Raw genomic sequence first — 27,768 nt, 5'->3', positions numbered from 1 at the left:
CCACTTCAGCCTCCCAAAGTGCTTGGATGACAGGCATGAGCCACTGTGCCCGGCTCAGAATTTCTTTTTGGGGTGATGAAAATGCTCTAAAATTAGATTACAGTGATGGTTGCGCACCTCTGTGAATATACTCAAAAGCTTTGAAAACAAAAGTTGAGGTGCTACAAACTAGAGGATCTAATCACAGTCACAGAACAGTTGCCCATGCTTAGTGGCAAGAGGCTGTATCCCGAGGACTTTTGTGTTTCCAGATTTCTCCAAAGGAGAATTACGGTTTGGCAGGTGGAATGAGAAGTAGAAAAGGCTGACGATGCAACTAACCTTAAGGAGGGGGAGGACAAAGGGTGAAGACCAGGTCAGTGTGGAGAAAGGGAGGTTGTAGGTTGTTAGTGCTTCAGGGGAAAACAGCAACGAGCTTTTCTCTCCTCTCTGGGGATCCTGGTCAGCTTCACAATGGTGGCCCAGAAATCAGTCTCAGTCCTTCCTAGCATCGACCGCTCCTTGACGACGACCCTCTGTCGTCTAAAGGCAGATGCAAGCTACATTTGTGTGGTAAGTGAACTCAGTTGTCTGAATTCTGATTTTGCAGCTTCATGGATTGGATTTAGTAGCACTGACTGGTTGTTGAACAGTAGAGGGCACTGTTAGCCTGTAAAGTCTGGGTTGAGCCGCACAGGAAGAAGGAAGTAGTTGGGTTATAGTCAGCCTTGCATGAGATTCTAACGCAATTAGATTAGTGTAACATACTTTGGATTTTAGAACACAATTGCCACATTCTTGAAGTCATAGTTTGGCATACATGCCACCGCATTAAATAAAACTGAACTCCAGCAGCACTGTTTATTCCTAGAAGGATGATTTATTTAGATAGCCTGGACATTCTTTGATCCAAGTATTAAATAAATGCCTACTATGCACATGGTATTATGTACTTTGACATGGCTTAAAACCATACATTCAAGAATAGTGCTTCAAGCTGCTATTGAGAGCTTTGCTATTGAGAGCTTTTAAAAATGAAAACTTGTTATCCATATGCACATTCATCACTTGAACTCAGAATGCAGTAGAATTCTATTCAAGGATACAGTATCGTCAGGAAACATCTGATAGAGAAGGAGGGAAACTTATTGGCTTTTTAATCTAGTTTCCCTGCCAACTCAACTGTGTGAAAATATAATCATAGTTAAATTTATTCAGCGCACACTGTGTGCCAGGCACTGTTTTACGTGCCTTACAACCTAGATACAGAGGTGTGGTCTGTGGAGCAGCAGAGTCAGCAGCCCCAGGAGCTTGTTAGAAATGGAGACTCCCAGAATCTGCATTTAAAAGAGATCTGTATACACATTAAATTTTCCGAACCATTCCTCTCTCCTATGTATTATCTTATTTAATCCGCATAACAGAGGCACTATTATTATCTCAATTTTAAAGTGGGAAACTGAGGCAAAGAGCAGTTCAGTAAGTTGCCCAGTGCAAAGCTGGGAATCTTTACTCAGGCAAAATAGCTTCCATGCCCTGCTATTAGGTTGATGTCATTGCTTTTACTGCTTTTATTTATTTTATTTGTTTTTTTTGATGGAGTTTCGCTCTTGTCATCCAGGCTAGCATGCAAAAGGCATGATCTTGGCTCACCACAACCTCCGCCTCCCGGGTTCAAGTGATTCTCCTGCCTCACACTCCCGAGTAGCTGGGATTACAGGCATGTGCCACCATGCCCGGCTAATTTCATATTTTTAGTAGAGACGGGGTTTCTCCATGTTGGTCAAGCTGGTCTCAAACTCCCTACCTCAGGTGATCCGCCCGTCTTGGCCTCCCAAAGTGCTGAGATTACAGGCGTGAGCCACTGCACCCGACCTGATGTCACTGCTTTTAAGGCAAAAACCGTAATCACTTTTGCACCAACCCAGTATTATTCCTTTCACTTCTTTTTTTTTTTTTGAGATGGAGTCTCACTCTGTCGCCAGGCTATAGTGCAGGGGTGCGATCTCGGCTCACTGCAACCTCCACCTCCCGGGCTCAAGGGATTCTCCTGCCTTGGGCTCCCGAGTAGCTGGGACTATAGGCGCGTGCCACTTCGCCCAGCTAATTTTTGTATTTTTAGTAGAGATGGGGTTTCACCATGTTGGCCAGGATGGTCTCGATCTTTTGACCTCGTGATCCGCCTGCCTCAGTCTCCCAAAGTGCTGGGATTACAGACGTGAACTACCGTGACCGTTCCCTCACTTTTCCTTTTATTTATATTTTCTCTCTGCTTTCAGATGCATAGAATTGAAATAATAAATGTGTCTATCTTACTATCATATTGGTTAGTCACTGTTTATTATTTATTTATTTATTATGATCATTTTTTGAGATGGATTCTCCCTCTGTTGCCCAGGCTGGAGTGCAGTGGTTCTATCTCGGGTCACAGCAACCGCTGCCTCCCGGATTCAAGTGATTCTCCTGCCTCAGCCTCCTGAGTAGCTGGGATTACAGGCACATGCCACCATGCCCCTGGCTAATTTTTGTATTTTTAGTAGAGATAGATTTTCACCATGTTGGCCAGGCTGGTCTTGAACTCCTGACCTCAAGTAATCCACCCACCTCAGCCTCCCAAAGTGTTGAGATTACAGGCGTGAGCCACCATACCCAGCTTATTTTTTATTTTAATTTTTTGACAGGGTCTCACTTTGTTGCCCAGGCTGGAGTGCAGTGGTGTGAACATGGCTCATTGCAGCCTCAACCTCCTGGTCTCAGGGGATTCTCCCACCTTGGCCTTCTGAGTAGCTGGGACCACAGGCATGCACCATCACCCCAGCTTTTTTTTTTTTTTTTTTTTTTTGAGATGGAGTCTCACTCTGTTGCCCAGGCTGGAGTGCAGTGGTGTGATCTTGGCTCACTGCAAGCTCCACCTCCCGGGTTCACGCCGTTCTCCTGCCTCAGCCTCCCCAATAGCTAGAACTACAGGCACCCGCCACCATGCCCGGCTAATTTTTTTTTTTTTTTTCATATTTTTAGTAGAGACGAGGTTTCACTGTGTTAGCCAGGATGGTCTCGATCTCCTGACCTCGTGATCTGCCTGCCTCGGCCTCCCAAAGTGGTGGAATTACAGGAATAAGCCACCGCGCCTGGCCCACTCCAGCTATTTTTTAAGTTTTTTTAAAGACAGAGTCTCTCTGTGTTGCCCAGCCTGGTCTGGAACTCCTGGCCTCAGGCAATCCTCCTGCCTTGGCCTCCCAGAGTGTTGGGATTACCGGTTTGGGCCGCTGCAGCCAACTTCCTGTTTGTATTTAAATGCAGCTGAAATCCTTAAAGTGAAAGTACTGTTTATGCGTAAGTAATACAAAGTAAAATCTAAGCAATTTTTCCTTGGGAGTACTTTCCTTACCACAAGTACCATTTATCACAATTATGTTTTCATGTCTACCTTAAACACACCAGGCAGACTCCTACCCCTGGGCCTCTGCATTTGCCCCACATAGCTGTATGCCCAGCTCTCTCACTTCCTTCAAGTCTTTGTTTAAATAATACATTATCTGGAAGCCTTCCTTGACTACCTACTTGAAAATGGAACTGTTTCTAAGAAGATTCAGAAAGGAGATAAGTGCTTCCCAAAACTGAAGCAAAAACGGTGGTTTCTGTTTTTGTTTTCGTTTGAGACAGGGTCTCATTCTGTTGCCCAGGCTGGAGTGCAGAGGTGCAATCATGGCTCACTGCAGCCTTGACCTCCTGGGCTTAATCGATTCTCCCATCTCAGCTCCCCAAGTAGCTGGGACTACAGGCATGCACCACATGCCTGGCTAATTTTTGTGTTTTTTTGTAGAGATGGAGTTTTGCCATGTTGCCCAGGCTGGTCTCGAACTCCTGGACTCAAGTAATCCACCTGCCTCAGCCTCCCAAAGTGCTGGGGTTACAGGTGTGAGCCACCACATCTGGCCACAAAGAAGGTTTTAAAAGCCAAGAGGCCATGCAGAAAGAAGTCCATGGTTAAAAGAAGAAAAGATCCACACATTTCCCACCTTTGAGTGACCCAGAACACTGACTTCGAAGGCAGGCCATGTACCTTCAGAAGTGTTCTCCAGAAAGAAGAACAACCATTGTGCCACTATAAGCTTGCCCCTGATTTCCCAGTGGGTTATAAAGAAGGTGGAAGGCACCAGCACTTGGTGCTTACTGCGGTTGTCAGGACAGATCTGGCAAGATGTGAAGAAGCTCTGGGACCCTGACATGGCCAAGGTCAACTTGCTTGGGAGAGAAGAAGGCATACTTTAGACTAGACCTACCATGATGCTTTAAGTGGTGCCAGCAAAACTGGGATCATATAAGTGGATTCCAGCTCACTAAGTCTAAATATATTGAGGTTTTCCACCATCCAAGAAAAGAAATGACAACTGTGTCCTCCCCAACACAACATACACACATACACTTTATCCTCCTTCCACTTTTTCTCAATTGCATTTTTTACCATCCAATATATATATTTATTTGGTTATTGTTTATTTTTTCTATGAGAATGTAAATTCCCATAAGGATGGGGATTTTTGTCGATTTTGCTCACTGTGCACCCTTCTCCACCTCCAGCTCTTAGAAAATTCCCTGGCACAATACGGATGTGCTATGATATTTGCTGAATGAAAAAATGAATTGTTCTTACCTGACTGTAAACTTCTTAAGATGTTAGGCCATGTTTTACTCAATTTGATATCTCAAAAACTTAGCAATGTAATTGAAAAAAACACCTTTTTTGTTTATTGAAATGGAATTTTCTTATTCAGACCATACATATGAAAGTTTAAATTGTATATGTTGTTGATGTCACTGGTGTCTTCCTTCTGTTGTTCAGAAATGATCAGATCAAAAATTTGTACACTGTACCACAGTTCATAAGAGAAGCCCACTCTAGCTATAATAAAGGATAATTACATGTTACACATTTCACGTATAAAGCTTTAGAGAATTTCATACTTGATTGGGAATTTTTATTTGATATATACAGATTGCATTTTACTATTTTTTAAATTTTTTGTAGAGATAGGGTCTTTCCATGTTGCCCAGGCTAGTCTTAAACTCCTGGGCTCAAGTGATCTGCCTGTCTCAGCCTCCCAAAGTGCTGGGATTATGGGCCTGCGCCACCATGCCCCGGCCACATACACATTTTAGTAGCTCATAAAGGTATCACTTTTTACTTAACGCTATTGAGTTGCTTTTTTTTTTTTTTTTTTTTTTGAGACAGAGTCTTGCTCTGTCACCCAGGCTGCTGGAGTACAGTGGTGCGATCTCTGGTCACTGCAACCTCTGCCTCCTGGGTTCAAACAATTCTCCTGTCTCAGCCTCCTGGGTACCTGGGACTACAGGCATGTGCCACCACACCCAGCTAATTTTTGTATTTGTAGTAGAGATGAGGTTTCACCATATTAGTCAGGCTGGTCTGAAACTCCTGATCTCAGGTGATCCACCAGCCTAGGCCTCCCAAAATGTTGGAATTACAGGCGTAAGCCACTGCACCTGGCCTTCGAGTTGCTTTAAGAAAGCTCTCTATAAGTCAGAGTTGTAAAAGCTACCTTTTTTTTTTCCTTTTTTTTTTTTTTTTGGCGACGGAGTCTTGCTCTTTGCCTGGGCTGGAGTGCAGTGGCATGATCTCAGCTAGTTGCAAGCTCCATTTCCCGGGTTCAAGCGATTCTCCTGCCTCATCCTCCCGAGTAGCTGAGATTACAGGTATGCACCACCATGCCTGGCTAATTTTTGTATTTTTAGTAGAGACAGGGTTTCCCCATGTTGGCCAGGCTGGTCTCAAACTCCTGACCTCAAGTGATCCACCTGCCTCGGCGTTCCAAAGTGCTGGGACTACTTTGGGAGGTGTGAGCCACCATGCCCAGTCAAAAGCTATCATTTGATGTAGCAGTTGCTAAGGTAACCTTAATGAGCAATTAAGCATGTGAAATTATGAAACTCATCCATGTGTAAATTTTCAATCCAGGGGTTCAGAAACAGACATATCATTATTTTCATGTTTTAAAATGAAACTTAAATTTTAGACACATGGAGGGGTCAAAGATGTCCAAGTCCCATTTATTACTAGAATGTCTGATTTTCATTTGAGGTCTTGTTGAAAATACTCTTCTTTCACCAGGGGCGGTGGCTCACGCCTGTAATCCCAGCACTTTGGGAGGCCAAGGTGGGTAGATCACCTGAGGTTGGGAGTTCAAAACCAGCCTGACCAACATGGAGAAACCCCGTCTCTACTAAAAATACAAAATTAGTCGGGCGTGGTGGCGCATGCCTGTAATCCCAGCTACTTGGGAGACTGAGGCGGGAGAATCACTTGAACCTGGGCAGGCAAGAGCAAAACTCTGTCTCAAAAAAAAAAAAAAAAAAAAGAGAAAAGAAAAGAAAATACTTTTCTTTCTGCCTTTTAAGTTTCGAATCAATAAAGAAGACATCAAAGTCTGTCAGAGACAAATCATCCATCCTGTGATTTGCAAAACTGAATTGAAGATAATAGCTTGAATATTGGGCCATAATCTGGTCTACTCCAAGTGTAGATCGTGGGATGACTTACCTACGGGAGAATCTGCATACTCACTTACCCAGAATCACCCCTTCGAGTGCCTTGATATGCTTTGAGCCCCCCATCATCTTCTGAGGAGAATCAAAGTGGAGGGAAAAAAAGGGGAATGCTCTCTCCCAATTTTTTTTTTTTTTTTTTTGGTAGAGATGGAGTCTCGCTATATTGCCCAGGCTGTTTTTGTTGTTGTTGTTGCTGTTTGTTTGTTTTTGAGACAGAGTCTTGCTCTGTCTTCCAGGCTGGAGTGCAGTGGCACAATCTTACTCACCGCAACCTCTGCTTCCCAGGTTCAAGTGATTCTCCTGCCTCAGCCTCCCAAGTAGCTGGGACTACAGGCCACTACCACAACATCTGGCTAAGTTTTGTATTTTTAGTAGAGACAGGGTTTCACCACATTGGCTAGGTTGGTCTTGAACTCCTGACCTCAAGTAATTCACCTCCCTCCCAAAGAGTTGGGATTACAGGCGTAAGCCACTGTGCCCGGCCCCAGGCTAGTTTTGAACTCCTGGCCTCAAGCAATCCTCCCAACTTGGCCTCCCAAAGTGCTGAGATTAGAGGTGTGAGCCACTGTGCCCAGCCTCCTTTCTAAAAGTAAAGGTATTAAAATTGAATATATGTTAATGTACCATATAAGCAGAAAAATACACAAATCATAAATAAGTTTGATAAATTTTACAAAATAAGCATACCCACATAACCAGCACCCAGATTTAAAAAAGGAGAAACCAATATATCCCAGAAGTCCCACTTATGCCAATTAATTCACAAGCAATTTAATTGAATGCTAAAAAAAGTTCATTTTTTTAAAGGAGTATAACAAACCCAGCATATAACAATGCAAATTGAGAATATCTAGGAACCAATAAAAAATTATTATTCATGGAAAGCAGAATATATAACACATAACCAGTAGATAAATCAATGGAAAGAGACCCAGAAATGATAATGAAGATGGAATTACCTTTAAAACAGCTATTATTACATGTTCAAGAACGTAAAGAAAACATTAACAAAATGATGACAGAAATAGAAGATATTTTAAAATAGAATTTGTAGACATGAAAATACACTATGTAATAATAACAGTATACTGGTTGAAATGAATAGACACAGCAGAGAAAAAATTTTTTGCATGAACTGAATGCACAACAACAGAAACCATCCAAAATGAAACATGGCAGCCGGGCACAGCGGCCCATGCCTGTAATCCCAGCACTTTGGGAGGCCGAGGCGGCGGATCACTTGAGGCCAGAAGTTCAAGACTAGAGTGGCCAATATGGTGAAACCCCATCTCTACTAAAAATACAAAAATTAGCCGGGCGTGGTGGTGGGTACCTGTAATCCTAGCTACTAAGGAAGGTGAGGCAGGAGAATCGCTTGAACCCAGGAAGTGGAGGTTACAGTGAGCTGAGATCATACCACTGCACTCCAGCCTGGGTAACAGAGCAACACTGCTTCTCAAAAAAAGAAAAAAAAAAAAGAAAGAAACATGGCAAAAAAAGAGACTGACCAAAAACACCCAAAAAACAAAAACAAACGAACAAGCAAAAAAACCAAAACCAGCTTCAGGGATCTATGAGATAATAGCAAACTGCCTAACATACATGTAATTGGAGTTCCAGAAAAATAAGGAGAAAAGGGAACAAAATATTATTTGAAAAACAATGCCTGACATTTCCTAAATTTAATGAAACCATAAACCAACAGATTAAAAAATCCCAACAAACTCCAAGCAGAAGAAATATAAAGAAAATGGCACTGATGCACATGTTAATCAGATTTCTGAAAACCAGTGATAAAGACAAAGTCCTAAAGCAACCAGAATTGAGGGAAGGGTGGAGCAAGATTATGTATAGAAGAACTGAGATAAGAATGAATGACAGAAAACTTCTCTTATTTTTTGAGACAGTCTCGCTTTTCACCCAGGCTGGAGTGCAGTGGTGCTATGTTGGCTCACTGCAACCTCCATCTTCCGGGTTCAAGCAATTCTCCTGCCTCAGCCTTCTGAATTAACTGGGATTACAGGCATGAGCCACCATGCCCAGATAATTTTTGTATTTTTAGTAGGGATGGGGTTTCACCTTGATAACCAGGCTGGTCTTGAACTCCTGACCTCAGATGATCCACTGCCTCAACCTCCCAAAGCGCTGGGATTACAGGCATGAACCACCATGCCCAGCCTGACAGAAGACTTCTTGATGAAGCTGCAGCTGGGTTCAGTGGCTTACATCTGTAATCACAGCACTTTGGAAGCCAAGGCAGGAAGATCACTTGAGGCCAGCCTGGGCAACATAATGAGACCTCATCTCTTTTTAAAAAAAAAAAAAAAAATGAAGGTGGGATAAAAATATGTTTAGAGTCGAAATAATCTGAGATGCTTTATTGATATTAATATTAGACTAACTCTATAAAAATATTATAAAGAGGCTGGGCGCGGTGGCTCAAGCCTGTAATCCCAGCACTTTGGGAGGCCGAGACGGGCGGATCACGAGGTCAGGAGATCGAGACCATCCTGGCTAACACAGTGAAACCCCGTCTCTACTAAAAATACAAAAACTTAGCCGGGCGAGGTGGCAGGCGCCTATAGTCCCAGCTACTCGGGAGGCTGAGGCAGGAGAATGGCGTAAACCCGGGAGGCGGAGCTTGCAGTGAGCTGAGATCCGGCCACTGCACTCCAGCCTGGGTGACAGAGCGAGACTCCGTAAAAAAAAAAAAAAAAAAAAAAATATTATAAAGAAGTTTTCAGGTGAAAAGGAAATGATACCAAGGTGACATGAGAATTGACACACAGGAATAAAGTAAATATTGGAAAAATACAATATTTTGCTGAATATAAATGTTTTTTCTCATGTTTAGTATTCTTTAAAAGATAATTTTAAAATATAAATTAGTGACAAGGTATTGTGAAGCTCATAATATATGGAGAAATAAAATGTATAACAATCACCATAAAAAATGATAGGAACAAGGACGTGGGAGGATACTCATATACAATTTTTTTTTTTTTTTTTTAAGTTGGAGTTTCACTCTGTCACTCAGCCTGGAGTGCAATAGTGCGATCTTGGCTCACTGCAACCTCCACCTCCAGGGTTCAACCTATTCTCCTCCCTCAGCCTCCCAAGTAGCTGGGATTACAGGTGTGCACCACCATGCCTGGCAATTTTTTTTTTTTTTTTTTGAGATGGAGTTTCGCTCTTGTTGCCCAGGCTGAAGTGCAATGGCACAATCTTGGCTCAATGCAACCTCCGCCTCCTGGGTTCAAGCAATTCTCCTGCTTCAGCCTCCCGAGTAGCTGGGATTACAGGCACACGCCACGATGCCCAGCTAATTTTGTATTTTTAGTAAAGATGGAGTTTATTCATGTTGGTCAGGCTGGTCTTGAACTCCCGACCTCAGGTGATCCACCTGCCTTGGCCTCCCAAAGTACTGGGATTACAGGCGTGAGCCACCACAATCTACCTAATTTTTTTTATTTTTAGTAGAGGTGGGGTTTCACCATGTTGGCCAGGCTGGTCTTGAACTCCTGACCTCAGGTGATCTGCCTTCCTGGGCCTCCTAAAGTGCTGGGATTACAGTCATGAGCCACTACTCCTGGCATTACAATTCTTTTTTTTGTTGTTGTTGTTTTTGGTTTTTTTTTTAGGTGGAATTTCACTCTTGTCGCCCAGGCTAGAGTGCAATGGTGCAAAATTGGCTCACTGCAAACTCTACCTCCTGGGCTCAAGTGATCCTCCCACCTCAGCCTCCTGAGTAGCTGGGACTACAGGTATGCACTACCATGCCCAGCTAATATTTTGTATTTTTTTGTAGAGATGGGGTTTTGTCATATTGTCCAGGCTGGTCTTAAATTCCTGGGCTCAAGCAATCTGTCCACCTTGGCCTCCCAAAGTGCTGAGATTACAGGCGTGAGTCACTGCTGTAGCGGAAATAAGCTTTCTTTTTAAAAATTTTCTTAATTTTTTTTTTTGAGACGGAGTCTTGCTCTGTCCCCCAGGCTGGAGTGCAGTGGCAAGATCTCGGCTTACTGCAAGCTCCGCCTCCCGGGTTCATGCCATTCTCCTGCCTCAGAGTAGCTGGGACTAGAGGCGCCCACCACCATGCCCGGCTAATTTTTTGTGTATTTTTAGTAGAGACGGGGTTTCACCTTGTTAACCAGGATGGGTCTCAATCTCCTGACCGCATGATCCGCCCGCCTCTGCCTCCCAAAGTGCTGGGATTACAGGCGTGAGCCACTGCGCCCAGCCTAAAAATTTTCTTAATTTTTTAAATGGCTAATTTATTTATTTAATTTTTGAGACAGAGTCTCGTTCTGTCACCCAGGCTGGAGTGCAGTGGTGCGATCTCAGCTCACTGCAACCCCTACCTTCAGGATTCAAGTGATTCTTGTGCCTCACCACCCCAGTAGCTGGGATTACAGGCGCACATCACCACACCCAGCTAATTTTTGTATTTTCAGTAGAGATAAGGTTTCACCATGTTGGCCAGGCTGATCTCAAACTCCTGACCTCAGGTGATCTGCCCACCTTGGCCTCCCAAAGTGCAGGGACTACAAGCATGCGCCACCACGCCAGGCCTGAAATAAGCTTTCAAACAAGAAATATTACAGAAATAAAAGGAAGATTTCATAACTATAAAATTCAATTCCCCAAGAAGATTTTAAAATCTTAAATGTGTATGTACCCAATAACAAAACTTTGAAAAACACAGAGCAAAAACTGTTAGAACTTAAAGGAGAAATGGAGAAAACCACATTTAGAGTTAGAAATTTCAACACTCAATTTTCAGTAATCAATAGAAAGTGGGCCAGGAGTGGGGTCTCATGCCTGTAATCTCAACACTTTGGGAGGCTGAGGCAGGTGGATCGCTTGAGCCCAAGATTTTGAGACCAGCCTGGGCAACATGAACAAACTTGTCTCTACTAAAAATACATAAAATTTCGCCAGGCGTGGTGGCACATGCCCATACTCCCAGCTACCCAGGAGGCTGAGGTGGGAGGACTGCCTGAGCCTGGAAGGTTGAGGCTGCAGTGAGTCCTGATTGTGCCACTACACTCGAGCCTGGGCAACAGGGTGAAACTCTGTCTTGAAAAGAACAAAAACAGGCTGGGTGCGGTGACTCACACCTGTAATCCCAGCATTTTGGGAGGCTGAGGCGGGTAGATCATGAAGTCAGGAATTCGAGACCAGCCTGGCCAATATGGTGAAACCCCGTCTCTACTAAAAATACAAAAATTAGCTGGGTGTGGTGGTGCACGCCTTTAATCCCAGCTACTCGGGAGGCTGAGGTAGGATAATTGCTTGAAACCAGGAGGTGGAGGTTGCAGTGAGCCGAGATCGCGCCACTGCACTCCAGTCTGGGGGACAAGAGTGAAACTCCGTTTAAAAAAAAAAAAAAAAAAAAGAACAAAAACAAAAATAAACGAACAAAAAAGAAAGTGGATGAAAAATCAGAAAGCATGTAGAAGATGTCAAAAACTCTGTCAAGGCTGGGCGCAGTGGCTCATGCCTGTAATCTCAGCACTTTGGGAGGCTGAGGCAGGTGGATCATGAGGTCAGGAGTTCGAGACCCACCTGGCCAACATGGTGAAACTCCATCTCTACTAAAGATACAAAAAATTAGCCAGGTGTGGTGGCGGGTGCCTGTAACCCCAGCTACTTGGGAGGCTGAGGCAGGAGAATCGCTTGAACCCGGGAGGCGGAGGTTGCAGTGAGCCAAGATCACTCCATTGCACTCCAGCCTGGGTGACAGGGCGAGACTCCTCTCAAAAACAAAGAAACAAACAAACAAAAACAAAACCTCCGTCAATCACTCAGTTTGCATTTATAGAATATTTCACCCAACAATAGCATAATATGTATTCTTTTCATGTTTATGTAAGATATTCACCAGGATACAATATATTTTCAGCCATAAAACAAGTATCAATAAATTAAAAGAATTGAAATTATAGTGATTTCAGATCAAAAGGTAATTGTATTTAAAGAAACTAAAAAAAAAAATCCAGAAAACCCCCAAATACTTAGAAGTTAAGCAACACCTTTTTAAATATCCCAAAAAGAGGCCAGGCACGGTGCCTCACGCCTGTAATCCCAGCATTTTGGGAGGCCGAGGTAGTTGGATCACTTGAGGTCAGGAGTTCAAGACCAGCCTGACCAATATGGTGAAACCCTGTCTCTACTAATACAAAAATTAGCCAGATGTCATGGCAGCCACCTGTAATCCCAGCTGCTCAGGAGGCTGCAGCATGAGAATCACTTGAACCTACAAGGTGGAGGTTGCAGTGAGCCAAGATTGCACTACTGCACTCCAGCCTGGGTGACTAGCGAGACTGTCTCAAAAAAAAAAAAAAAAAAAAAAAAACCACCAAAGAAGAAATCATAAGGGAAATTAGGAAATATTTTAAGCTGAATGAAAATGAAAATACAACGTATCAAAATTTGTGACATAAAGCTAATGCAGTGATCAGAGGTAAATTATTACTTTCCTCCTCTACAGATTTTCCTGTTGTGGACATTTCACATAAATGAAATCATATATGTGGTCTTTTGTGACTAGCCTCTCAGCATTTAGCAGAATGTTTTCAAGGATCATTCATGCTGTAGCATGTATAAGTGCTTCATTTCTTTTTATGGCTGTTGTTGTTTGAATGTAGCAAAGGGCTCCATCCTCATGAATTGATTAATGATAATTACAAAAGGACTTATGCCTGCAAGTGCTATCTCTTGCCCTCTCATGCTCTCTTGCCCTTCTGCCTTTTACCAGGGGATGACACAGCACAAAGGCCCTTGCCAGATGTGAGCCCCTTGATACTGGATGTCCCAGTCTTCAGAACTGTAAGAAATGAATTTATTTTCTTTGTAAATTGCTCAATCTGTGGTATTCTGTTTAGCAACACAAAGCAAACTAAGACAATGTCCAAACAATATTCCATTGTATGAACATATCCAAAGTGGTTTATCCATGTATTAGTTGATGAACAATTTGGGTTGTTCCACCCTTTGGCTATTATGAATATTGCTGCTATAAACATTCATGTCCAAGTTTTTGTGTGGACACATGTTTTCATTTCTCTAGGAATGGAATTTGTGGATCATATGGTAACTCTATGTTAAAGGTTTTTTTTTTTTTTTTTTTGAGACTGAGTCTCGCTCTGTTGCCCAGCCTGGAGTGCAATGGCACGATTTCGGCTCACTGCACACTCCACCTCCCGAGTTCAAGCGATTCTCCTGCCTCAGCCTCCCGAGTAGCTGGGATTATAGGCATATGCCGCCACGTCTGGCTGATTTTTGTATTTTTAGTAGAGACAGGGTTTCACCATGTTGACCAGGCTAGTCTTGAACTTCTGACCTCAGGTGATCCACCCACCTCAGCCTCCCAAAGTGCTGGGATTACAGGCGTGAGCCACTACACCTGGCCTATGTTAAACTTTTTGAGGAACTACTAGATTATTTTCCAAAGTGGTGTCACCACTTTACATTCTCACCAGGAATATATGAGGGTTCTGATTCCTCCATATCTTCACCAACACTTGTTATTATTAATCTTTTTGATTATAGCCTTCCTGGTGTGTGTAATTGTATTTCATTGTGGTTTTGATTTGCATTCCCTAATGTCTAATGACATCAAACATTTTTCATGTGTTTATTGGCCATTTTGACATCTTCTTTGGAAAAATGTCTATTAAGATCTTTTGCATTTGTAAATTATCCAACCCGTTTGTAAACTGTGTTGTCTTTTTATTATTGCTATATGAATTTAAAAAAAAAAAGTTCTGCTGGTTGTGGTGGCTCACACCTGTAAAACCCAACACTTTGGGAGGCCAAGGTGGGAAGATCACTTGAAGTCAGGAGTTTGAGAACAGCCTGGCCAACATGGTGAAACACTGTCTCTACTGAAAACACAAAAAAATTAACCTGGTGTGGTGGCACATGCCAGTAATCCTAGCTACTTGGGAGGCTGAGGCATGAGAATCACTTGAACCTTGGAGGCAGAGCTTGCAGTGAGCCAAGATTGCACCACTGCACTCCAGCCTGGGTGACAGAGCAAGACTCTGTCTCAAAAAAAAAAAAAAAAAAAAAAAAAGTTCTACAAGTCCCTTATTAGATATATGATTTGCAAAAATATTCTCCCATTCTCTGAGTCTTCACTTTCTTGATAGTGTTTTCCGAGCACAAAAGATTTTCATTTTGATGAAGTCCTATTTATCTATTTTTTTCTTTTGTTGCTTATGTTTTTGGTGTTATATCTGAGAAAACATTGCCAAATCCAAGGTTGTGAAGATTTAGCCATATGTTTTCTTGTAAGAGTTTTATAGTTTTGGCTTTTTTACTTTTTATTTTTATTTATTTATTTATTAAACTTTTATTTTAGGTTCGGGAGTACATGTGAAGGTTTGTTACATAGGTGAATTCGTGTCATGGGGGTTTGTTGTACGGATTATTTCACCACCCAGGTATTAAGCCCAGGACCCAATAGTTATCTTTTCTGCTCCTCTCTCTCCTCCCACCCTCCACCCTCAAGTAGACCCCAGTGTCTATTGTTTCCTTCTTTGTGTTTATGGGTTCTCATCATTTAGCTCCCACTTATAAGTGAGAACATGAGTTAATTGCTTTTTAGTTCCTGTGTTAGTTTGCTAAGGATAACAGCCTCCAGCTCCATCCATGTTCTTGTAAAAGACATGATCTGTTCTTTTTTTTTTTTTTTTTTTTTGAGATGGAGTCTTGCTCTGTCGACCAAGTTGGAGTGCAGTGGTGCAATCTTGGCTCACTGCAACCTCCATCTCCCCAGTTCAAGTGATTCTCCTGCCTCAGCATCCCGAGTAGCTGGGGCTACAGGCGTGTGCCATCACGCCAGGCTAACTTTTTTTTTTTTTTTTTTTTTGAAACAGAATCTTGCTCTGTCGCCCAGGCTGGAGGGCAATGGCATGATCTTGGCTCACTGCAACCTCTGCCTCCTGGGTTCAAGCCATTATCCTGCCTCAGTCTCCCAGGTGACTGGGACTACAGGTGCGCACCATGCCCAGCTAAATTTTTTTTTTTTTTTTTTGTATTTTTAGTAGATATGGGGCTTCACCATGCTTGCCAGGCTGATCTCGAACTCCTGACCTCAAGTGATCTGCCCGCCTCGGCCTCCCAAAGTGTTGTGATTACAGGTGTGAGCCACCTCTCCTGGCCCATCTCGTTCTATTTTATGGCTGCGTATTTTTAAAATTTTTATTTATTTATTTATTTTTGGGATGGAATCTTGCTCTGTTGCCCAGACTGGAGTGCAGTGGTGCAGTCTTGGCTCACTGCAAGCTGCACCTCCCGGGTTCATGCCATTCTCCTGCCTCAGCCTCCAGAGTAGCTGGGACTACAGGCATCCACCACCACGCCCGGCTAATTTTTTGTATTTTTAGTAGAGATGGGGTTTTACCGTGTTAGCCAGGATGGTCTTGATCTCCTGACCTTGTGATCTGCCCGCCTTGGCCTCCCAAAGTGCTGGGATTACAGGCGTGAGCCACTGTGCCCAGCCTATTTTTAAAATTTTTATTAGAGATAAGGTCTCACTTTGTTGACCAGGCTGGTCTCAAACCCCTGGCCTCAAGGGATCCTCCTGCCTCAGCCTTCCATACTGCTGGGATTGATTACAGGTGTGAGCCACTGTGCCCAGCCAATTTTAGCTTTTACATTTAGGTCTTTGGTCCATTTTAAGTTAATTTTTATATACCATGTGACATGGGAGTACAACTTCATTCTTTTGCATCTGTATATCTAGTTGTTCCAAACCATTTATTAAAAAAAATTCTTTCCCCCATTGTATAGTCTTTGCACTGTTGTTAAAAAGTCAGTTGAGCACAGATTCATGGGTTTATTTCCAGAATGTCAACTGTATTCCATTGAACTATACGCCCAGCCGTAGGATAAATGCACCTGATAGTAATAACAAGCACAACCTTTCAATGAGCCTGTATAGCAGATGCACCTGAATGTGTGTTCTGAGCTAGGGAATTCAGGAATAGCCAACCTGGAGGTTTGTTCCTTCTCTGTGAGTAACATCTGCATCTCCAGCCAGTCCCGTGGAACACGGGCCATACAGGGGCTTGAGGCCCTGAGTTATGGGTTAAATGAAGGTTGCCAAGTGGTGATTGTTAAGGGTAGGGTATTGAGTGCAAATGTGTATAAATTACAAAGTGCTTTTTGCAAGTGGTTGTGGTTTTCCTGCCCAACCCACTGCTACTGGATTCTCTCCCCCATATGTAATCCCTCTAATAAAACACCATGTCTCATTTGCTGGCTCTGGGACTCTCTTTGGCCTTTTGAACCTGGTGCCTTCCCAACTGAGGTTAATAGGGGTTCACCACAATATCATCCATATGTCAGTACCACACTGTCTTGATTATTGTTGCTTTGTAGTTGGTTTTAAAATTGAAGTGTGGGCCTTCCAACTTGGTTCTTCTTTTTCAAGATTGTTTCATTATTTTTAATTCAAAGCATTTTTTTAACCTTCTTTATACCAGGAAATATATGAAGGGAACAAGACACGAATGGTCAGTCAGGAAGGAGATGCACTTAAAAAAATTAACAATGTGGTGGAGATTCTGATAGGGAAACTGTCGATGTTTATAACAACATCACAAGGGGATTTAGCCAAATCTGGGAATTGTAAAACTATGACTGAAGAGACAAGACTGATAGCTGCTGGGAGCAGTGACTCATGACTGTAATCCCAGCACTCGGGGAGGCTGAGGTGGGCAGATCACTTGAGGTCAAGAATTTGAGACCATCCTGGCCAATATGGTGAAACCCTGTCTCTACTAACAATACAAAAATTAGCTAGGCGTGGTGGTGCCTGTAATTCCGGATACTTGGGAAGTGGAAGCAGGAGAATCGTTTGAATTCAGGAGGCAGAGGTTGCAGTGAGCTGAGATCGTGCCACTCCATCTCAAAAACAAACAAACAAACAAACAACAACAACAACAAAAGGCTGAGAGCTGGGAGAAGGAATAATATAACCAATATAATAATATAACCAAAATAAGAGGAGAATATACCACACACCACATTCCAAGTAGGGGGAATAGCTTTCTTGAATCGTGGAGGTGAGGTATGGCTGTAACAAGGGAGAACAGGGTTCAGAAAAGCTTTAGCAGAGAATGCAAGATGAGAGTGGTAAAAGTTCAGTCTGAAGAAGGAAAAGCAGAGACCTGCTTTTTTTTTTTTTTTGAGACAGGGTCTTGCTCTGTCGCCCAGGCTGGAGCGCAGTGGTGCCATCTCGGCTCACTGCAAACTCCGCCTCCAGGAGTCAAGCAATTTTCCTGCCTCAGACTCTGAGTAGCTGGGATTAGAGGTGTGTGCCACCATGCCCGGCTAATATTTGTATTTTTAGTAGATGCGGGGTTTCACCATGTTGGTCAGGCTGATCTCGAGCTCCTGACCTCGTGACCCACCTGCCTCAGCCTCCCAAAGTGCTGGGATGACAGGCATGATCCACCGCACCCACTCAAGAGACCTGCTTTTTATCACAAGGATGATGAAGAGTCATTTTCAACATTTAAAGAATGATGGGGAGACATAATCATTTTACATTTAGAAGGCTCGCTCTGGCTGTAGAGTGGAAAATGGCTAGAAAGGCGGAATCCTGAAGGAAGGGACACAATTAGGGGTCTTTTGAAGGAAAAGATGATGCAACTTGAACTGTGGTGGTGGCAGGAGCATAGAGACGAGTGGAAAGACTGTGAGACACTTCCTAGGGAGTGTTTACAGGACTTGATTATTCCCCAGAGGTGAGAGGGAAGGGAGAGAGGAATGGAAGCTGGCTCCTAATTTGTCATAATATGAAACTTTGAGCATGTTGTAGCTTTTGAATAAATGTAAGCCCTAGATTAACAAAATTAAAATGGGAAAATGGAATCTTTTCTATTTTCCAAAAATCTCCCAGGAAACAAAATTATGCCTGTAACTTGTGCGGTCTTTAGCTATTGTGCTTTTTTTTTTGTAAAAAAAAAAAAAAAAACCACTTTGAGTGATCCTTATAAATACACAAATGCTGGTGCAAACAGGGAACATGAAAACCAAGTGAGAGGTTGTGACTGTGGGCACTCCAAGGCAACACAGATGGTGTTCCTGACAATAGAACAGTTTCTCTCCACCTACTGTCGTCTCCCACCTAGACTACTAGGACAGCTTCCCAAGCAGTCTTCCAACTTTCAGTCTTGTCTTTTCCAATCGCCCCCTCTATCACTGCAGTGCAACCACAATAGTTTTTCAAAAAGGCACATCTCAGACTGTCATCCCCTTTACATAAAACTCTCCAATTGCTTCCTATTGCCATCAGGACAAAGTTTAGACCCTCAACATAGTTGTTTCTGCATAATCTGGCATCTGCCTGCCTGCTTGATCTCTTGCTACTCTCTACCTTACATGGTGCTCCAGCCACACTAAACTGTCCTCAGTTCCTCTAACAATCCGCACTCGCTCTCTCACCTCTTAGTTCTCTTTTACTTCATCTTTCTTTGCCTACTATTATGCCTACTTGTGTTTCAGGTGCTGCCTTAGACATCACTTCCTCTGGAAAGCTTCCCTGACCTTTCTGATCTGGGTTAGGGACCTCCTTTTGTGTAGCATCCGTGTATGCCTTGTGTCAATCAATTTGATGGGGTCCAGCTTTCTTGTGGTCTGGTTTAGTCTAGGGGTAGATTTTAGACTTTCAGAAAGAGTGAATGGACTGTGTTTCTGTAACCGAGTATCCCCATTTTTCTACGAGATAATTTAATAATTTTATTATTTTCTCTTCTCTTCCTCCCGCCCCCCCGCCCCCCGTTCCCTGTATCCTACGTAGCCCGTTAGAAATGCAAATATAACCTTTCACCTCCTCTCACCAGACATTCCCTACAGGGCAGAGTCATCTAACTGTGCGCTCTAAGAGGGATCTCTCCTGGAGAGCTGACAATCAGTTTGCAAAGTAAAGCATGCCCCTAGGGAACTCTCATCTCCAGGGGGTCACCTTGGAAGTCACACCCAGCCCACTTGGCCACTTTTACAACTTGCTTCTGCCAGGAAGGCGCCAACTCAACTGCCTAGTAGATAACTGCCTGGAAGCAGGGGCATCCCGCTCTTGCTCATTTCCTCCCCTCCCTTATAAAAACGTCCACTCTCTACTCTAAAGGTGAAGTGGCGCATTTGAAGGCAGGACACTTTATGCCCCTTTCCCCAAGCTAGCTTGGGAATAAAATCACTTTTTGGAACAGACTTCACTCGTATTAATTGAACTCTATATGTGGCAAGTAACTAACCTGCTTTTCAGTTACATGTTCTTCAAATAGCCCTGGAGGGCTATGGATTCTCTTATGTGTTGGGTAATACAAAGCTGCTATCTAGCAACTGGCCAGTTATGTGATTCTAGTTTGCCAAGAGATGAGTAGTCTGAAGACAGAGTTACGTACTTTGGTGACGGCTGAGGAAATGAACAGGGAATCAGATCTTACGAGAAGGCCGACCCATGTCCACTGGAGGGAGCAATGGACAAGCAATCTCCAGAGCTCCCATATGAAGTTCTACTCCATATTTTCAGCCTGGGATTTTTTTTTTTTTTCCATAGCCTGTGACATAGAAGGCAAACCTGGACAATCTTCTTCTCCTCCTCCTCCTCCTTCTTCCTCTTCTTCTTCCTCTTCCTCTTCTTTTTCTTCTTCTTTCTTCTTCTTCTTCTTTTTTTTTTTTTTTTTTTTTTGAGACAGAATCACACACTCTGTTGCCCAGGCTGGAGTGCAGTGGTGTGATCTTGACTCACCACAACCTCCACCTCCAGGGCTCAAGCAATTCTCGTGCCTCAGTCTCCTGAGTAGCTGGGATTACAGTGAGATTACAGGCACACACCACCACAGCAGGCTAATTTTTTTTTTTTTTTTTTTAATAAAGATGGGGTTTCACCATGTTGGCCAGGCTGGTCTCAAAGTCCTGACCTCAAGTGATCCACCTGCCTCAGCCTCCCAAAGTGCTGGGATTACAGGTGTGAGCTACCACACCTGGCCTAGCCCAGACAATTTTTTTTTTTTTTGGAGACAGAGTTTGCTCTTGTTGCTTTGAGCTGGAGTGCAATGGCGTGGTGGAATGCTTGGCTCACTGCAACCTCTGCCTCCCAGGTTCAAAGCTGATTCTCCTGCCCCTCAGCGTCCCGAGTAGCTGGGATTACAGGCATGCACCAACACACCCAGCTAATTTTGTATTTTTAGTAGAGACAGGGTTTCTCCATGTTGGTCAGGCTGGTCTCAAACTCCTGACCTCAAGTGATCCACCTGCCTCAGCCTTGGGATTACAGGTATGAGCCACCGTGCCTGGCCTTTTTTTTTTTTTTTTTTAAGACGGAGTTTTGCTCTTGTCACTCAAGCTGTAGTGCAATGGTGCGATCTCGGCTGACTGCAACCTCCACCTCCCAGGTTCAAGCAATTCTCCTTACTCAGCCTCCCCAGTAGATGGGATTACAGGTGCCTGCCACCATGCCCGGCTAATTTTTGTATTTGTAGTAGAGACGGGGTTTCACTGTGTTGACCAGGTTGGTCTCCAGCTCCTGGCCTCAGGTGATCTGCCCACCTCGGCCTTCCAAAGTGCTGGGATTGCATACGTGAGCCACTACTCCTGGCCCCTGGACAATTTTTTTTTTTTTTTTAGACGGAGTCTCACTCTGTAGCCCAGGCTGGAGTGTAGTGGCCGGATCTCAGCTCACTGCAAGCTCCGCCTCCTGGGTTCACGCCATTCTCCGGCCTCAGCCTCCCGAGTAGCTGGGACTACAGGCGCCCGCCACCTCGCCCGGCTAGTTTTTGTATTTCTTAGTAGAGACGGGGTTTCACTGTGTTAGCCAGGATGGTCTCGATCTCCTGACCTCGTGATCCGCCCATCTCGGCCTCCCAAAGTGCTGGGATTACAGGCTTGAGCCACCGCGCCCGGCCAACCCTGGACAATTTTTAAAGCAGCTATATCCAAACTTCCTTGTGAACAACAAATGGTTTTTAGTAAATCATTCATAAAATAACCCACATCGAATAGCTCTACTTCCTGACATTTTCTTTCAACACAAAATTTCTGCAAAGTAAACTCCAAGGTAGATAAATGAGGAAAACTGTTACGTAAAATGGTTATTTATTTATTTATGTCCTGTTAATTTTTTTGTAGAGATGGGGCTTCGCCATATTGCCCAGGCTAATCTCAAACTCCTGGACTCAAGTGATCCACCTGCCTCAGCCTCCTAAAGTGCTAGAATTACAGGCGTGATTCACTGAGCCCGGCCTTGAAATGGTTATTTATACACCAGTAAAAAGTCAGCCAATTGCTTATCAAAAGCAATAAACATGGAGAAAATTGAAAGGAAGAACAATTGAGCTCTAATGCTTCTTTCTGGTAATAATTACCCAGCGGGCCAGTTATCTCTCCGGGCCACTGCCATTTGGAGAAAGTATTGGTAATGAAAGAACACCTACCCTTCTGATCTCTTTAGAAGATAAGCATACATCACTCAAACTCATATCAACCAACACATAGCTGGTTTAAAAAATAAATGAGGAGAAAGGAAAGGAGGAAGAAAACACATATCTTCTATAACATGCTGGAAACCCTTAGGATCTCCTCAAAGAGTTCACCCCTTTGATCCCAAATCTCATAATAATAGTGCTGTTCAGGTTCTGTACAAACCTGAATGTACAGGTTTGGTGCTCCCACTTGAGGGATGGTGCTCCCACTTGAGCCCATGCAGTGTAACCTAAACAGATTCCCAAACCCAAAAAGCCCAGGCCAAGAAAATGCAAACCTCAAAAATTCCAATAAACTGTGTTCTCCCTGTGATAGCGAAGGGTATAACAATGCCTGTGATGGAAGAAACACGTTTGAGAAAGTCCTGCTGCTTCCTCGCTTCCTTGTAAACACACACGCGCGTGCGCGCACACACACACACACACACTCACTTTCTTTCTAAGGGGCAATGTTTTGAAGACAAGTCTGGACTGGGCTGGGCAAAGAGCTGGAGAGTACAGCAAGATCCTGGGGGAGTGACTCACCATGAGGATAGGACACAGGGCTGGTGGACTGGCTTCTGAACTTCCACATAGAGGGGAAAACAGATTGTTGGTTCAAGGTCTTAGAGAGGGGCCTCTTGGAACAAATACATTTGACTGGCAAGCTTGAGTGCAGGGTAAAGATTTTTCAAGTGCATCTGAAAGCCAGTTCGATGAGAATCTTTTTTTGGTTTTTGAGACAGAGTTTCACTCTGTTGCCCAGGCTGGAGTGCAATGGCGCGATCTTGGTTCACTGCAGCCTCTGCCTCCCAGGTTCAAGTGATTCTCCTGCCTCAGCCTCCCGAGTAGCTGGGATTACAGGCACGCGCCACCACACTCAGCTAATATTTTATATGTTTAGTAGAGATGGGGTTTCATCATTTTGGCCAGGCTGGTCTCGAACTCCTGACCTCAAATCATCTACCCGCCTCAGCCTCCTAAAGAGCTGGGATTACAGGTGTGAGCCACCGTGCCTGGCCTTTCAATGAAGAGAATCTTTAACAGACTGTGACATGGAGAAGGACTACTGTGGCCTGCAGAGGAGTTGGTATAAATAGCAGTAGCCACATTGACAGTAGGACATGTGGCTACACCAAGCCTCCTGCTTAAATATTAATAGTACCAACAATAGCACAGTGATTCCAGAGCAATGAGCTGCTGGGGCAGCTGTTGTGATATAGCCCTGTTCAGGGGTACTTGCCTGAGTTCCAGCCCCACCGAGAAGGCAAGCTACTTCCACAACATTGTTGGGACACATTAGAAGGACTTTACAACTTATTTCCATATGTGTCAGGGAGAAAAAAACGTGCTGAAGGATGATTCTCAAAGGCGGAACTTCACACACTTTTCAACATCTTGGCACATATTAAATAGCACATTTAGATAAACTGAAGATTCTGCTCATAGCCAGAGATAGCCATCTTGGGAGCTCAGGCTGGTCCAAGCTCCATTTGATTACCTGAGGGCTGAGGGTTCAATATTGAGAGCAGGGCAACCCATGTGGGCACATCAGTTACAAAGCTGTGCTTAATGAACCCAGCAAATTCTTTGTGGGGAGACAAATATAAAAGAATCAAGAACATTTTCAGCAAAGCATAGATTCTAAAATTTGTTTTACATTTTTTTTCGGAAACTCTATTTACCTTGGAGGTAATTTTTTTAAAAAAGAGATGAGTAAACAATTTTTACAGATCAGTCTTAGCCATGTCCCTGTATCTCAAGAACTTTCCAGAGTGGAGCCATGGCTAAAGGTTAGAAAGTGAGAGGGGGCCTCTTCTCCCTGAAACCTGCCCTTCTAGACCATTCTCAGTAGTTAGATGGAGAGTCTGTCAGATGGAAAGAACCACCCAGCATGAGAACAATGGGCCCATCAAATATCCTTTAAGGGATGACCTTCACTGTAGCCAGCTTCTCCCAAGCCTCCAAGGTAAGGAAAGAGAGCTGGAAGTATTAGCATCTAAGAGAATCCTGTGATTCTGCAAGTCAAGGAGGAGAATCATTCACAAAAGGCTAGAAATAACTGATTTAGAAGTGGTGCCAAGAAGAACTTGGGTGCTAAACTTCTACTGCTCCCCGTCCTTTCAGAGCCTCTGAGAAGGTTCAATGCCACCTGCTTCCTGACCAGTGTCAAATCTGGGCCATTACAGTCCCTGAACAGACCCTCCTCCCTGCTATCGCCACCCTCTGTCTTGTGGCCTGATATTGACATTTTTGCCTAAAATCCAACCGGAGTCCTTGGACTTTCTGACAAGCAAAATTTTAATATAAATACTAGATAGTATAACATGTCAATAACCAATAGTTTTCAAGCAGATGAAGTACGCTGTCCTCACCATGGAACTTATGGTCCTGAAGAGGCTTTACCCTTGAGTTGCAAAATCTCCCTAGAGGAAATTCTGAAAGAGCCTTGTAACTGCCCTGGACATCTGTTTTCACAGGAGGCCAAGGGAGCAGGTGCATGAGCAGCTGAGAGGCGATTTCTTGTTTATAATGTAAACCCTCCATGGTTCACACTCCTCCAGACCCAGATTCTGGCTGAATAGCAAAAAGATGAGTCATCAAAGAGGGATAAAGGAAAAACAAAGGGGAAATGAAGCAATATAATGGAGCAAAGAGAGATAAAATCAATACAACCAAAAATATCTAAAATGGGACCCATAGGAGCCTAAAAAGATTACAGATTAGGATGGCTAGAGTCAATATTTCCCAATCCAACTTTAAGAATTACAAAATGAGATATGTTGGAAGGCAAGTTTCCAATGTCTAATAAAATTTAGAACACTTATACATTTTGACCAAGAAGTATACTTCTTAGAATTTATTAATATATACCCATGTAAGAGACACAGAGGTATATTATTAATAAGATGAATGTACAGCCAGGCATGGTGGCTGAGGCAGGAGGATCACTTGAGTCCAGGAGTTTTGAGACCAGCCTAGGCAACACGACAAAACCCCCATCTCTACAAAAAAAATACAGAGGTTGTCTGTTTGTTTGTTTGTTTTTGTAGAGATGGAAGTCTTACTATGTTGCCCAGGCTGTTCTGGTTTAGAAGTGGTGCCAAGAAGAACTCGGGTGCTAAACTTCTACTGTTTCCCCTCCCTTCAGAGCCTCTGAGAAGGTTCAACGCCACCTGCTTCCTGACCAGTGTCAAATCTAGGCCATTACAGTCCCTGAACAGTCCCAGGGACTGTTATGATATCCATTTAGTTTCCTTCAATCAGTTTCTGTTTCTTAGACTTTCTTTGTTTCTTATTAACCTGCCATTTTTATGCCAGGCACGGTGGCTCATGCCTGTAATCCCAGCACTTTGGGAGGCCGAGGCAGATGTATCACCTGAGGTCACGAGTTCGAGAGCAGCCTGGCCAACATGGTAAAACCCCATCTCTACTAAAAACACGAAAATTAGCCAGGTATGGTGGTGCTACTTGGGAGGCTGAGACAGGAGAATCGCTTGAACCGGGAGGCGGAGGTTGCAGTGAGCTGAGATTGTGCCAATGCACTCTAGCCTGGGTGACAGAGCAAGACTCCGTCTCAAAAAACAAAAGACAGAAACAAACAAACACAAACACTTGTCATTTTTAAAGAGTACAGGCTACTAACCATTTAATTGTCCCTTATTTTGGGTAAGTCTGATGTTTCTTCAAGATGTATGCTTTTTTATTTCAAGGAATACCATAGAAGTAATGATGTGGTTTTCTCATTACGTTACATCAGGGGCACAGGACTTGTGCTTCATTATTGATGACAACTTTTTTTTTTTTTTTGAGACAGGGTCTTACTCTGTTGCCCAGGCTGGAGTACAGTGGTACAATCATGTCTCACTGCACCCTCAACCTCCCTGGGCTCACCTGACCCTCCCATGTCAGCCTCCCAAGTAGCTGGGACTACAGGCACACACCACCACACCTGGATAATTTTTGTATTTTTTGCAGAGATGAGGTTTCTCCATGTTGCCCAGACTGGCCTCAAACTCCTGGTCTCAAGCAATCTGCCTGCCTTGCCTCCAAAAGTGCTAGGATTACAGGCATGAGCCACCATATCTAGCCCCGATGATAATATTCATCACTTGGTTAATGTGTTCACCAAGTTTCTCCACTATAAAATTAATTAATGAGTACATTGTGTTCACTGATTAATAGTTAATTAGTACTTTGTAGTAACATGCCTTAATACTTTTACTATAAGGTAGAGCATTCTCCCTATTTATTCATTCATTTTAAAATTTATATCACTGTATGTTCACATACACTTATTTTACTCTGAGGTTCAATCTGTAACACTTTTTTTTTTTTGAGATGGTGTCTCGCACTGTCACCTAGGCTGGAGTGCAGTGACACAATCTCGGCTCACTGCAACCTCCGCCTCCTGGGTTCAAGCAATTCTCCTGCCTCAGCCTCCTCAGTATCTGGGATTACAGGTGCATACCACCACGCCCAGCTAATTTTTTGTATTTTTAGTAGAGACGGGGTTTCACTATGTTGGCCAGGCTGGTCTCGAACTCCTGACCTTGTGATCTGCCCACCTCAGCCTCTCACAGTGCTGGGATTACAGGCGGAAGCCACTGTGCCTGGCCTCAATCTGTAACTATTATTACAAATAGTTAAATATTGTCCAAATTGTCACAGATTTGGCCAGTGGAAGTTTCTTCAAATTGACTCCTATGTCCTTTTGACATGTACCCTCAAATCTTTTTGTTTTCCTTTTAGACACAGGGTCTTGCTATGTTGCCCAGGCTGGAATGCAGTGGTTATTCACAGATACCATGCCACTACTAATCAGCAAGGAAATTTTGATCTGGTCTATTTCTAGTCTGAGCCAGTCCACCCCTTCTTATGTAACCTGGTTACATACATTCTTATGTAACCTGGCTCCCAAGAGATCACCATATTGATGTCAAACTTAGCACAGTCACCTGATTGGCGTAGTGCACTACAACTCAGAACTCCTGGACTCAGTCATCCTCCTGCCTTAGTCTCCTGAGTAGTTGGAACTACAGGCACACACCACCACACCTGGCACCCTTCAGTCTTTGAGCTCTTCCTTACTTTCTGGCAAAACAAGATATGCCCAGCTCATCTTGTGTTTTCCCTGTCACAGCCATAGAGACAGCCATTTTTCCAAGGAACACTGGTTCTTTTTATGTGACAATGGTATTTAGAAACCGAGATCTGGATGGTAGGTGTGTTCACTACTACCAGTGTGTCATTCCATCTAGGAACCCTTTAAGAGGAGCCTGAGTGACTATCGGTTTTACTGTTACATTTCTTCATTTTGCTCAGTGACACCTCCAAGATTGCTCTCTATGCCAGATAGCTTCTATTTGCCCCATCATATCCAGTTTCCAGCCTTCTCTGTGTTGCTCTCTGCCCAGGAGCCTGAATAGTATGGACCATAATGATCAGTTGCCAAGTCCACTGTCATTCTGATTGGATTCAGCCAGTTCAGAGTCTCAGTAACAAAAAAAGAAGAAAGAAGAGAGGAAAGTCGGGGTATTTATCACCTTGCCTCCTTCCCCACCAGGTATCTTTGAATTGGCTGTGTCCCTCGACTGGAAGCCCTCATTTTTCTCAGGACCTCTAACTCTGCAATGTTCTCTTCTCCCTGTTCCTGGTAACTGCTCCCCAAACCCTACTTCAGGTAATAGTCTCCATGATTCTCCTGAATTCAAACCTTTGTAAATAAACCCTCCTCAAATGA

General features: G+C 43.6%; 1 long non-coding RNA gene across 1 annotated transcript; it reads left to right on the top strand.

Moving 5' to 3' along the window:
* LOC108587273 lies at positions 1 to 27,768 on the top strand. Its single transcript, XR_001905660.2, has 3 exons — positions 1 to 552; positions 13,307 to 13,377; positions 27,592 to 27,768. It is a non-coding gene; the product is annotated as an uncharacterized LOC108587273 (long non-coding RNA).

Source organism: Papio anubis, chromosome 8 (assembly GCF_008728515.1).
Source record: "Papio anubis isolate 15944 chromosome 8, Panubis1.0, whole genome shotgun sequence".
NCBI lineage: Eukaryota > Metazoa > Chordata > Mammalia > Primates > Cercopithecidae > Papio > Papio anubis.
This window is presented reverse-complemented; position numbering and strand designations above follow the sequence as displayed.